Here is a 12,491-nt window from a genome sequence, read left to right on the forward strand (position 1 = left end):
TTCTGGAGCTCTCGTCACATTACTACCGAATATGTGTAAGTGTAGGAAACCTCTACACAGATCGATACTCTTTCACCTAATTAGAGAAACTTACACGTATTTAAGGAAGAGGTATCCTGGACTGGATAACCTAGTTAATGCCCAGAAAACAGCACATAAGGATAAGGTTGTCTAACGTTCGAAGGTATACCTACATAACTACTAAACAAATGTACTGTAGCAGTACATTACACACTGACTTAGCAAATGTCATGGGATAGTCATCTAATAGCGTGTGGGGCCTCCTCTGGCCCTGCGAACTGCAGTGAGACGCCGTGGAAGTGAGTCGACAAGTCCCCGGTAGTTCTCTGGACGCAGTTGACACCAAATCGTTTGCAGAGCGGCCGCCAATGCTGGTCTGTTCGTGGGTGCAGCAACCATGGCACGTAGCCTGCGTTCCAGGACATCCCAGATATGCTCGATAGGGTTCATGGCAGTCGTTGGACCTCCGCTGCATGATCCTGGAACCATTCCCGGGCGACGTGGGAGCGATGTGGCGGCGCGTTATCATCTTGAAACACCGCAGAGCCGTCTGGGCGCTGGAAGGCCAAAAATGGGTGGAGATGGTCTCCGAGCAGCTCAACATTCCGCGTACCATTCAAAGTCTCTTCCAGAACAACTAGGGGGCCCATTCCATACTAGAAAAATGCACCCCAGACCATAACAGGGACACCAGCGCCCTGGACCACACCTTTGAGGCAGGCGGGATGCATCGCTTCACGTAGTCTGCGCCATACACGGTGCATCCCATCGGCATGGTGCAGTTGAAATCGTGATTCGTCCGACCATATCACGTTACGCCATTGTTCCAGTGTCCATCCCTGGTGAGTGGCGACAAATGCGCGTCGTTGTGCCCGATGACGTTGGGTTAACAGTGGCACCCGTGTGCGGCGCCGGCTCCCATACCCCATAGAACCCATGTTCCTACGAATTGTCCACTGGGAGACGTGTCTAGCACGCCCTGTGTTGAATTGAGCCGTGATTTGTTGCACGGTTGCCCGTCTGTCACTATTGACAATCCGTCTCATATGTCGCCGGTCACGGTCATCGAGGAAGGCTGGACGGCCGGTCGTTCGTCTGTTGTGGACGGTGACACCCGCATTTAACCATTCAAGATACACCCTGGACACGGTTGATCGTGTGAATCCGAATTCCCGCACCACTTCCGAAATCCCACTTCCCATCCGTCGGGCACCGACCATCATACCCCGTTGGAACGGTGTCAGCTCACGACGACGTTCCATGCTAAACCTGTCACATGCACAGCCAATGTTCACAAGGTCTCCTATACAACTGCCGCTGGCACAGGGGGCGTGTGGTGCGCAGACAACACACCTGCGCATCAGTGCTCCGCTATCCCATGACATTTGCTCGGTCAGTTTAGTTGAATTATGTATTATGACAATTTGTTAATTGGAATAAGTCCGTTACATTTCAAAAACGAACAAAACCCATGGCGTATAATAGCGATGATTGCATTGTTCGGATGGTCTCTCCCCCATGTTAGAGGCCATCCATGACTGGGGAAGGGGGATGTCTGTTGTTTTCATCGGTCATATGGCGACTCAGCCGACCGGACTGAATTTAAGAAACTAGCCAAGGTCGTCCGCAGACGACTGCTGGATCACAAGATTGAGAAATGGGAAGAACTTTGCCACACTCTCCCTGAAAATGAATTCTGGTGGGAGACTCGCAGTCTGACTCAAGCACGAGAACCCCGACATGCAATTCATGGCCGCCGGGGACTCGTATTCTCCCGTTTAGAAAAACGTTGAGGCCTTCGCTGACTATTGAGAGCCAGTGTGTACTCCACGACACGCCCGACGATGACGACGCTACCGAACGAGTGGTAGCCCATAAGGCCGCAGATTTTAGACTAAATGGACCACCTACTGACAATGTGACTGATGTCACAACTGCGCAGGTCCGCAGGTGTATCAAGCGGCTAAATGAGAATAACTCTCCAGGGGCTGAAGGAGTCACTGTCAAAGAACTCCTCGCGTACCGTGCGGCAGTACTTCTAGCTACCACCTTCACAGTCTGTCTTTCACTGGGATATTTCCCCTCGGCAAAGTGGCAGTCATTCCGAAGACGGAGAATGACAGGCTGGTCCCAAAGAACTACGAAGCTATCAGCCTTCTCTTCCACATTGCTAAAATCTTTGAGAGACTTATCCTCAACACGCTTAAAAGTTACCTAGCTTCCCATAATATACTGAGACCGGAACAGGACCAAACGATTAATCCCATTGGCTGGCCGTCGTCTATTTAGGATGTAGTTAAACTTACGGCGTAGTGTGCCAGCGATCTTCTTTGACATTAAAAAAGCTTTTGACACAGTCTGGCATGATAACCTAAGCGTGAAACGTCTGAACAGACACAAGGTTCCTCCATACTTGGTTTGAATCATTCAGTCGTATCTGAGAAAAGGACCATTCTTTGTCTCCTGGGAAGTAGAACACTCCACTCCTCGGTAACTCCTAGCGGGCGTGCCGCAGGGTGGATCTCTGTCACCAATCATCTACGCCCTATACGTGAACGATCTCCCGTAGGTACCCGAGGTAGAAGTTCAACAGTTCGCAGATGGCATCGCACTTTATTCCGCTCAGTGACGCGGTTGCGATGCCACTGCGAAACTACAAGCTCGGATCAATTAATTTTAATAATGTTGTACCAAGAATAAGGCAAAAGTCAACCCGACGAAGACCCAATGAGCTCTGTTTTCGACGAGACGGCCGAGACTTCCTCTTCTCCGTCTCAGGCGCAGATACCTACAATGTTCGAACAAGGTTAAGTATCTTGAGACTAACCATCGACAGGACCCTTACCTGGAGGTGGAATATTGACCAGGCCTTGCGACTGGCGTACGCCAGAGTAGCGGCTCAAGAACCACTTCTCTACAGCAAACAACTGTGTGATGTGATCAAACGATCCCTCTATCTCACGTGTATCCGTCCTGTCATCTTGTACGGATTCGAGGCTTGGTGATATATCCCAAACTATCCCTAATGCGCCTTCAGGTCCTTCAAAGCAAGGTCCTTCACAGCATGACTCACTCCCCGTGGTACGAGTCCAACATCCAAATTCACCTGGACTTAAATGTCACAACTCTTTATCAGCAGAAAACTATGCATGTTAACAGGACGAAGTCTCGGATACTCCTCTCCATAAATATTTTTAAGTATACGATATTTTACACCTGGGATATAAAGGAAGACCCTCCTAGGAAAACTACAACTTCGTGGCCAGGGTTCGATGCCACCACATCCCAAAGCTCAGAATACCTGAATGGATGTATGGACAACGAACCGCTTTCAAAGGCCGTGCGCGGTCTGTACGCACTTTCCTCCGCAGTATCTTCCGGCTCTTTCAGGTGGTGGAACGTCCTCGCCAAAAAAAAGGAACTTAAACTACCTTAAAGGTCTACAGTGTGGAGGAAAATCTAGTAATGCTAAATTTACGACAAATCAATAGGCATCAGTTTTCAATTAGAAAGAGCTTTAATTGACCTCGTTACGGCAAAATTATCATGAAATAAACAAACACTATTCATGAAAACAGTGTTCAAAACCCTGTAAAAGTCATAACGACTTAAAATTTTGCTGTGAAATTACGCTTCAAATTTTAAAAGTATATTTTTACAATATAAAATGTTCTTTTTTTTAAGTTTCCCCCACATAAGTCTTCTACCATCAACAACCATACTAATAACTTCAAGTATTTTGTAGTCGTTAGCGAATGCGCGTAAGAAACTAGTACATATTTACTCCACTTTCGTACAAAGCGGTAAAACATTCCACATAAAACACAAAGACTTTATGAGACGCGCCGGAAGTGGCTATTCTGCAAACGAAAAAAATCACCAAAACAAATGACGGAGAACACATCACCACAATGAAATACGATTTCAGGCCCGAGACTCGAACCCAAACTCCACAACAAAAGGACAGGGACGGCCATAGAACGAAAACCTATGTCGAAAGTAAGACACAAACATGTACAAACAATTACATAAATATAATTTCCTTGTAAGAATATATACGCAGAAAAACTCAAGATACGTGACTGTACTCCCGGGAGCATTTTGTGTGGCTGTCTTCTTGGCTTGCCTGGGAATCGAACCAGTATTCTCCTGGCTATCATGGAAGGCACCTGAAAACCTGTCTACCGGACGTTATCTAAGGATCGTAATCCTTCCTAACATTATTCCCTAGATCTAATTCTTTACTTGACATATCGGTGACAACTGGCACAGAGTAAATTAAAGAGCTTGTTTTCTGATCTTGGGAAACAAAACATATCCTTGCAACTGGCGAATGGTTAGCAAAGAGAAAATGCCATTAACACAGGCCTAGGCAAACACTCTGCCCTCGTAAATTTCGTTGCCACTGTCACGAATAGACACGCCACACTCCCTGGTCAGCTGAGATTGTCTTCCTTCTTTTTTTTTTTTATTTTTTTTTTTTTTGCTAGGGGCTTTACGTCGCACCGACACAGATAGGTCTTATGGCGACGATGGGATAGGAAAGGCCTAGGAGTAGGAAGGAAGTGGCCGTGGCCTTAATTAAGGTACAGCCCCAGCATTTGCCTGGTGTGAAAATGGGAAACCACGGAAAACCATCTTCAGGGCTGCCGATAGTGGGATTCGAACCTACTATCTCCCGGATGCAAGCTCACAGCCGCGCGCCTCTACGCGCACGGCCAACTCGCCCGGTTGTCTTCCTTCTTAAAATTTCCTGTATACAAATGGGAAATCTGGCTTCTAAACAAATCAAAAACATTATGTCCTTTACAAAACATCAGGGATCTTATCATGTTCAACGCGAAGTCTCATGCTATTATGCCTCCATGTCGGGCTGATTCACTCATTTGAATTAACCATTCACATCCATGTATTCCTTGGTTCATATCCCGCAGAATGCAACTCAACAATATACTATTCTCTTAATTTTCTACGTCACTTCTAACTGGAAATTACTCAAATTCAAATAGGTAACTTCAAAATCCTATGCGTTTAGTTTACACAATATAATCAATATTTTTAAAAATCGTGGCTACATGTGGGTGGTATGGGATTCAATTCCAGGCTATGCACACTTCCTAAATGAAGCATAGTCACGTTCTTATAAAAACAAACATGCAAAATTACCTCTATAAAACGGAGTGCTTGCTTCAACTATACATTATTACAAATTACGTGCATTATAAGAAAAGACGTGCATTTTCCACACTATCGAAAATTCCATTAGAACTTCACTAACCGGACAGTATACACAAAATAATGCTACCTTTCCCAACCTCGCAAGCACTCTCCATTACTATATTTAGCACTTTCCTGTCTTAATTATGACATATAGATAACCTTTCGTTAATTTAACCCAAGGAAATTATACTGACATGCAAATATCCCCACTTGTAGCTCACTCCAGCGGTCTCCCCAAAATAATATTCTGGACTTGGATACAGCCCAATATTACGTCTAAGCTATGCTTATTTACTAACTAACCCATTCTTTGAGCATTCATCCAATTCTGCAAAAGTTATATTTGTGGTCTACTTATGTCCGAGCCGATGGAATGCTCATGGACAGTTTATATGTCCATTACGCTCGTGCTGCAAACTTCGATGCCAATCCTGGGTTCAGATAATCGTTTGACGCTCCATCTTGTTGATCATCGTCCCAGGGTAACTGATATTTAATACATTTCTTCTGGAAAAATTGCATCACTCTTAACACGAATATGGAACACACCTCCCAGCACTGCTTATCTATATATTTTAAAGAAATATATGAAAACTAAAGTCAGTCAGTCCGGCCATTCTATCCGGTCGATTTCCTACATTTTTTAACTGAAAGGTATTCATGCACACATTTTTCATCAGGTACTACAAATCACTTAACTTCCGCCTTCTTCAAACTATTCGATTTTTCTGTTTTTTGTCTCTTTGAAGAAATTATATCTTTGGTTCTAATTGAGGTACGGAGTTCGTTTTGGCCTAAGAACATTTAGTGGATTAAGCGCTTTCTTTTGAGGTAATAACTACTTAAATTGGCAGATTCTGAGAAAAGTTATGAGTACATTTGTCTCCATGACGAAGATCTTTGAAGGACTTTTTAACAGTTCGGCGCGTAGTGTTATTCCAAGGAACGTTTAATTCAATATCTTTGTGTGATGTATTTTCAAGTGTTTTGTTGACATAATATTACATCTATTACCACAGCAGATCATGTGCTTTATTTCATTAACTCGAAACTTTGCAAATATATCCGTGAGGATAGTAACGAACAACAACATACTTTGTACATTGCGGGAGGAGCCAGCGGGAAATTGCCAGTGCTTTCATAAACCTATCCTCACTACTACAACTTAAATTGTATTTCACTGTTATTAATTTCTTCCCTTTCCCTTTTAAGCTGAACAAGTTAAATCTCTGCATACATGATCAAAATACGGTGTGCGTTGGATTAACGTTTATAATCCGTGAACTTTCGACATTTCAAACCACAATCCCAGTCAGAAAGTACAATTTCCTCCCCACTATGAGTTATACCTCGCTCACACGAGTGTTTTGAACTCGTACTGTGTCTAATTATGAATCACATATCTTTAAGATTTTAAATTCAATAACTTGCCGGATTTGTCACATCGCTTCCAGTCACAATTAAACTGTTCTATCGTTCATCTAAACACAACTGTCTTGGCACTGCCTGACACGTCTGAACACATGGGCACTAGTTTCTCAACTCTCACGGGGTCTCTCCAATCCACCCTAGGCTCCGCGCCATAATTTTCATTTTTTTTTTTTTTTGCTAGGGGCTTTACGTCGCACCGACACAGATAGGAATTATGGCGACGATGGGATAGGAAAGGCCTAGGAGTTGGAAGGAAGCGGCCGTGGCCTTAATTAAGGTACAGCCCCAGCATTTGCCTGGTGTGAAAATGGGAAACCACGGAAAACCATCTTCAGGGCTGCCGATAGTTGGATTCGAACCTACTATCTCTCGGATGCAAGCTCACAGCCACGCACCTCTACGCGCACGGCCAACTCGCCCAGTCATAATTTTTATTATGGGTAACCTAGGAGTTATACTCTATCTATAATGCGGCCAAGGTGTACCTCAAGATCTCATACGACCAGCTGTCACATGTGGAAAGTAATCCGATCGTTCATTAAATTAATATCTTCGTTAGCATAGTCACGTTTCTTTCGACACCACCCCTGCGCGTCTGGTGTCAGTTATGACGCGTAACCTCGGGTATACTTCGTACATTGAGTGATACGGAATCACAATAACCCTTTATAATTTTCCTTGAAGTCTAAAATGTTCACATATGGCTCACCGATCTTTTACGCAGTAATTAATGCAGTGATCCCGAAATATCCTATCTTTAATGAAGTCAGTAAGTTGGCACTCACTGCGTTTCCCCATGTTTAGTGGAAGGGGCGATTAGAATTTCGTCTTCCCGCTCCATATTCTGAACTGGGTGCCGCTTTTCTTAGACCCTATCGCCAAAAACTGGCTGAGGCTCGGCGCCACGAAGTCGCTGTTCATGTTAGGCAATCGAAAGCATCTTTAATCCTTTGTCCCATTCCCTATACGGTTACAGTACGTCAAACGGATTTGGAGAATGAATAACATCGTTTACCGAGTTAAGGTCATTTAATACTTTAGGGGAAGAACGTTAAACATTATTTCCTATTTCACACCTGGATTTAAAATATATACAGTTATTTGGAATGTTGTCTTCATACGTTAAACCGTTTCGGAAGAAGAAATGAATATATTTGTTTCAAACCTTCCGCTATTTAACATCTAGGATATCATTTGAAATTTGAAATTGTCAGCCTCTGTGGTGTAGCAGTTAGTGTGATTGGCTGCCACCCCCGGAGGCCCGGGTTCGTTTCCCGGCTCTGCCACCAAATTTGAAAAGTGGTACGAGGGCTGGAACGGGGTCCACTCAGCTTCGGGAGGTCAAATGAGTAGAGGTGGATTCGATTCCCATCTCAGTCATCCTGGAAGTGGTTTTCCGTTGTTTACCCCACTTCTCTTTCAGGCAAATTCTGGGATGGTACATAACTTAAGGCCACGGCCGCTTCCTTCCCTCTTCTTTGTCTATCCCTCCCAAACTTCCGATCCCCCCGCAAGGCCCCTGTTCAACATTGCAGGTGAGGCCGCCTGGGCAAGGTACTGGTCATCCTCCCGAGTTGTATCCCCCGACCCAGAGTCTGAAGCTCCAGGACACTGCACCTGAGGCGGTAGAGGTGGGATCCCTCGCTGAGTCCTAGGGAAAAACCAACCCTGAAGGGTAAACAGATTAAGAAAGAAAAGAAAGAAGGACTTCAAAATTCAAACGGTTTCATATAAAGGCATATTTTTGTCATCATTCCTCACCCCCTCCTCCAGTAAAAACCTCCTTAGGGGTATATTGTTTAAGTCCGCTTCTTATTTGTATTCTCATAAAAATAATTCAACTTCTTTTGCACCCCTCAAGTTGATTCCACAACCCTCCCACTATTCCTCCCCTGAGATAAAATACAAGTGTAATTTAAAGCAGATTCCAAACACCAATTTTCATGACTGCAACATCTTCATTTTTTGAGATTTTAGTATCCTCATAAAAGGTATTCAACAAAATTTTCACCTTTTCCACCACCTTTAAGAGGCTCTTCCGAAAATAAAAAGTAAATATTTCCTTATTTTAAAAGGATATTTCTAATACCAGTATCCATGTCCTTAAACAGTTAAGTATTTAAATATAGGTAGACCCATTTTAAAAATTCACCCCAATTTTCATCCCCTTACCGGCCGAATATCCAAAAATCCCCCCTTAGTGAGCACGTACATTGTACGGTCCTCAAAATTGCATTTCTTTATGTCTAGAAGTTTTGTCTCGGTGATGATGAATCTGTCAGTCAGGAAATGTTATTTTACATACCGGGTGATTCAACAGCCCCCTATCTTTCGGAGATAGGCAACCAAAATAACGTGTGTAACCCAAAGTTCCTTATAATTTATTTTTATGAACACCAAATGCCTTGAAATTTCTCCTTATGGTTAATATGGCCCTCCCCTATGTGTGTGCATCACTGTAAACAGATCCATGTACCTACCATAGGAGAAACTACTGGGCACAATTACGGGCTAAATACTAAGGGCCGTCGCCATAAGATCTATCTGTGTCGGTGCGACGTAAAGCAACTCGTAAAAAAAAAAATACTAAAGGCCATTATGCAAACATGTGATTTATTCTTTCTTAATCTGCTTACCCTCCAGGGTTGGCTTTTCCCTGGGACTCAGCGAGGGACCCACCTCTACAGCCTCAAGGGCAGTGTCCTCGAGCTTCAGACTCTAGGTCGGGAATACAACTGAGGAGGATGACCAGTACCTCACCCAGGCCGCCTCACCTGCTATGCAGAACAGGGGCCTTGGTGGGGGATGGAGAGATTGGTAGGGAGAGACAAGGAAGCGGGAAAGTAGTGGCCGTGGTCTTAAGTTAGGTACCATCCCGGCATTTGCCTGGAGAAGTGGGAAACCACGGAAAACCACTTCCAGGATGGCTGAGGTGGGATTCGAACCCACCTCTACTCAGTTGACCTCCCGAGGCTGAGTGGACCCCGTTCCTGCTCTCGTACCACTTTTCAAATTTCGTGGCAGAGCCGGGAATCGAATCCGGCCCTCCGGGGGTGACAGCTAATCACACTAACCACTACACCACGGAGGCGGACTATGTGATTTCTTCTTCTTCTTCTTCTTAATCTGTTTACCCTCCAGGATCGGTTTTTCCCTCGGACTCAGCGAGGGATCCCACCTCTACCGCCCAAGGGCAGTGTCCAGGAGCTTCAGACTTTGGGTCGGGGGATACAACTGGGGAGAATGACCAGTACCTCGCCCAGGCGGCCTCACCTGCAATGATTAACAGGGGCCGTGTGGAGGGATGGGATGATTGGATGGGACAGACAAGGAAAAGGGAAGGAAGCGGCCGTGGCCTTAAGTTAGGTACCATCCCGGCATTTGCCTGGAAGAGAAGTGGGAAACCATGGAAAACCACTTCCAGGATGGCTGAGGTGGGAATTGAACCCACCTCTACTCAGTTGACCTTCCGAGGCTAAGTGGACCCCGTTCCAGCCCTCGTATCACTTTTCAAATTTCGTGGCCGAGTCGGGAATCGAAGCCGGACCTCCAGGGGTGGCAGCTAATCACGCTAACCACTACACCACAGAGGCGGACCTATGTGATTTATTGCGCCTTGAAGTAACAGAGGTACCGAAAATGCGATTGAATTAATACATTATGCCACCTGGTCTGTAATATAAGGAAGTTAAATGAACACTGTGGACATTCATTGAAGATACGTATGTTAACTTGCGAGGTGGAAACGTCATAATTAATTACTAAACCTCTTACAACCTTCACGGCTGTTCACGTCGTGGCTGAATCGGTTAAGGCTTGGAGTATGAGATGTATGTGTATCAGCAGCGTAGTGGTTGGAATCCAGCCTTACAGCTTATTTCTCCATCTAGAGAGGTGCTCCATTTTAGCGGGATACAATAATTACCAATATTTTCTTGCTATTGGTTTTAAGGGGTGCGCTCTGATTTGGTGTCTTTCCCCTAAGGATGGATGGGTGGGGGAAAGGTTGGAAAGGAAATCGACCTTGGTCTTTTATTAAGGCACCGACGCCGCATTCGCCTGGTGGTGAGTATAGAAATAACCTTTTCAGGACGGCCAGCAAGGGATTCGATCCACAATCTACCCAATCCAACGCACACAAATAATAATCCACACCTAGCAGGTCACATCACAGCACTTAATAATTTCCTCACGATGTATTCCTAAAAATTGTTGTTAATTTATAGAGAAATACGGTCAAGTCCGCCTCCGTGGTGTAGTGGTGAGAGTGATTAGCTGCCACCACCGCCGTTCGATTTCCGGCCTTGCCACTAAATTGAAATGTGGTACGAGGCATGGAAAGGGGTCCACTCAGCCTCGGGAGGTGAACTGAGTAGAGAGGGCTGTATTGCGACCTCAACCATCCTCGAAGTGGTTTTCCGTGGTTTCCTACTTCTCCTCCAGCCATATGTCAAGATGTTACTTCAATTACTGTAAGGCCACGCCCTTTTCTTTCCCTCCTAGTCTATCCCTTCCAATCTTCCCATCCTCCAACAAGGCCCCTGTTCAGCATAGCAGGTGAGGCGGCCTGGGGCGAGGGACTGGACTCGGTTGTATCCCCGATCCAATGTATTGTGCCCTATAGACACCAGTCCCTTTCAAGCAAATGATGAGAACGAACTGAAGTGCTATAGTTCGTAAATACTCATCTACCTGGTTCGTAAACCTTGGCACATAGCTTACCTTAATTCCTAATTTCCTCTTTTATAGCTCCAGACTACACTGCCGGCGAGTACAGTGGGTTAGATAAGGGCGTCAACAAGTAAAATTGGAGAGTAACGGGGTAATTAGAGATTACACTACTTTAAAATGAATTTCTCGATGTGTAATATCAGAATCAAATAACAAATAACAAGAGACGTGAAGTGCAAATAATATCTCGAATGGTTAATGAATTCAATAAATTTACGTGAATTTTACAAATTATATTGCCATGAAGTGGCATCTTGAAATATCGTCAGATTTCCAGCAAGGGAAGTCCTATTTGTTCTTCTTTGTTGTGTTTTGCTGAGCGATCTTTGTCCTGCTATTTCACGGTTCATACAGACTCGACGCATAATGCTGTTTTGCTCAAAAATAAACATAGAGTTAGAGATTAATAATTTCGCTTGATTTTAACCTAATAACTTCCCTAGATCGGGAGATATTTACATTACACTACAGAACACCTTAACTAACGAGACAAGTACATAAAACTATACAAGCACTCTCCCCGCTTATTAACTGGGACACGAACCTACTGTACCTGTCCAAGGCTTCAGTACATAAATAAGTCATCGTGGCTCATAAGTATAACATTAGAATGGAGCACCTTCGATGAGCTTCGAACTCAGCCCGGTTATCGAAGCCTCACCTTCCCCTACTAGAATGATTCGCTAGCTGAGTCGGTATTGCATTATCGGGCTGACTGGACCGTCCGATGGGGCGTTGATCTTCTAATAATTTTATAGCAGGGAAATACTAATTATGAGAGGAATACTAATTCATTACCAATGAGAAGAGACACAATATCTTGTATAACAATTTTACTATACTAGTGAAACACATCTTATTAACATGGATATGCCATACAACGCACTTTACATATGATACTTAAGGTGATCTTGACGTTTAAATGTTCGGTAGTCTTTCTCTACACTTCATTATACGTTCAATTATTCAAACTTAAGAGGCAATCCCTCTTGAACTATTTACATTATTTCAGGCTTAGAGAGGCGCTTCCTCTCGAATTATTTCACTCTACACTTTCACTTCTTTGCTTTACATATATATTTAATCAG

This window comes from Anabrus simplex, chromosome 4 (genome assembly GCF_040414725.1).
Source record: "Anabrus simplex isolate iqAnaSimp1 chromosome 4, ASM4041472v1, whole genome shotgun sequence".
In the NCBI taxonomy this organism is placed as follows: domain Eukaryota; kingdom Metazoa; phylum Arthropoda; class Insecta; order Orthoptera; family Tettigoniidae; genus Anabrus; species Anabrus simplex.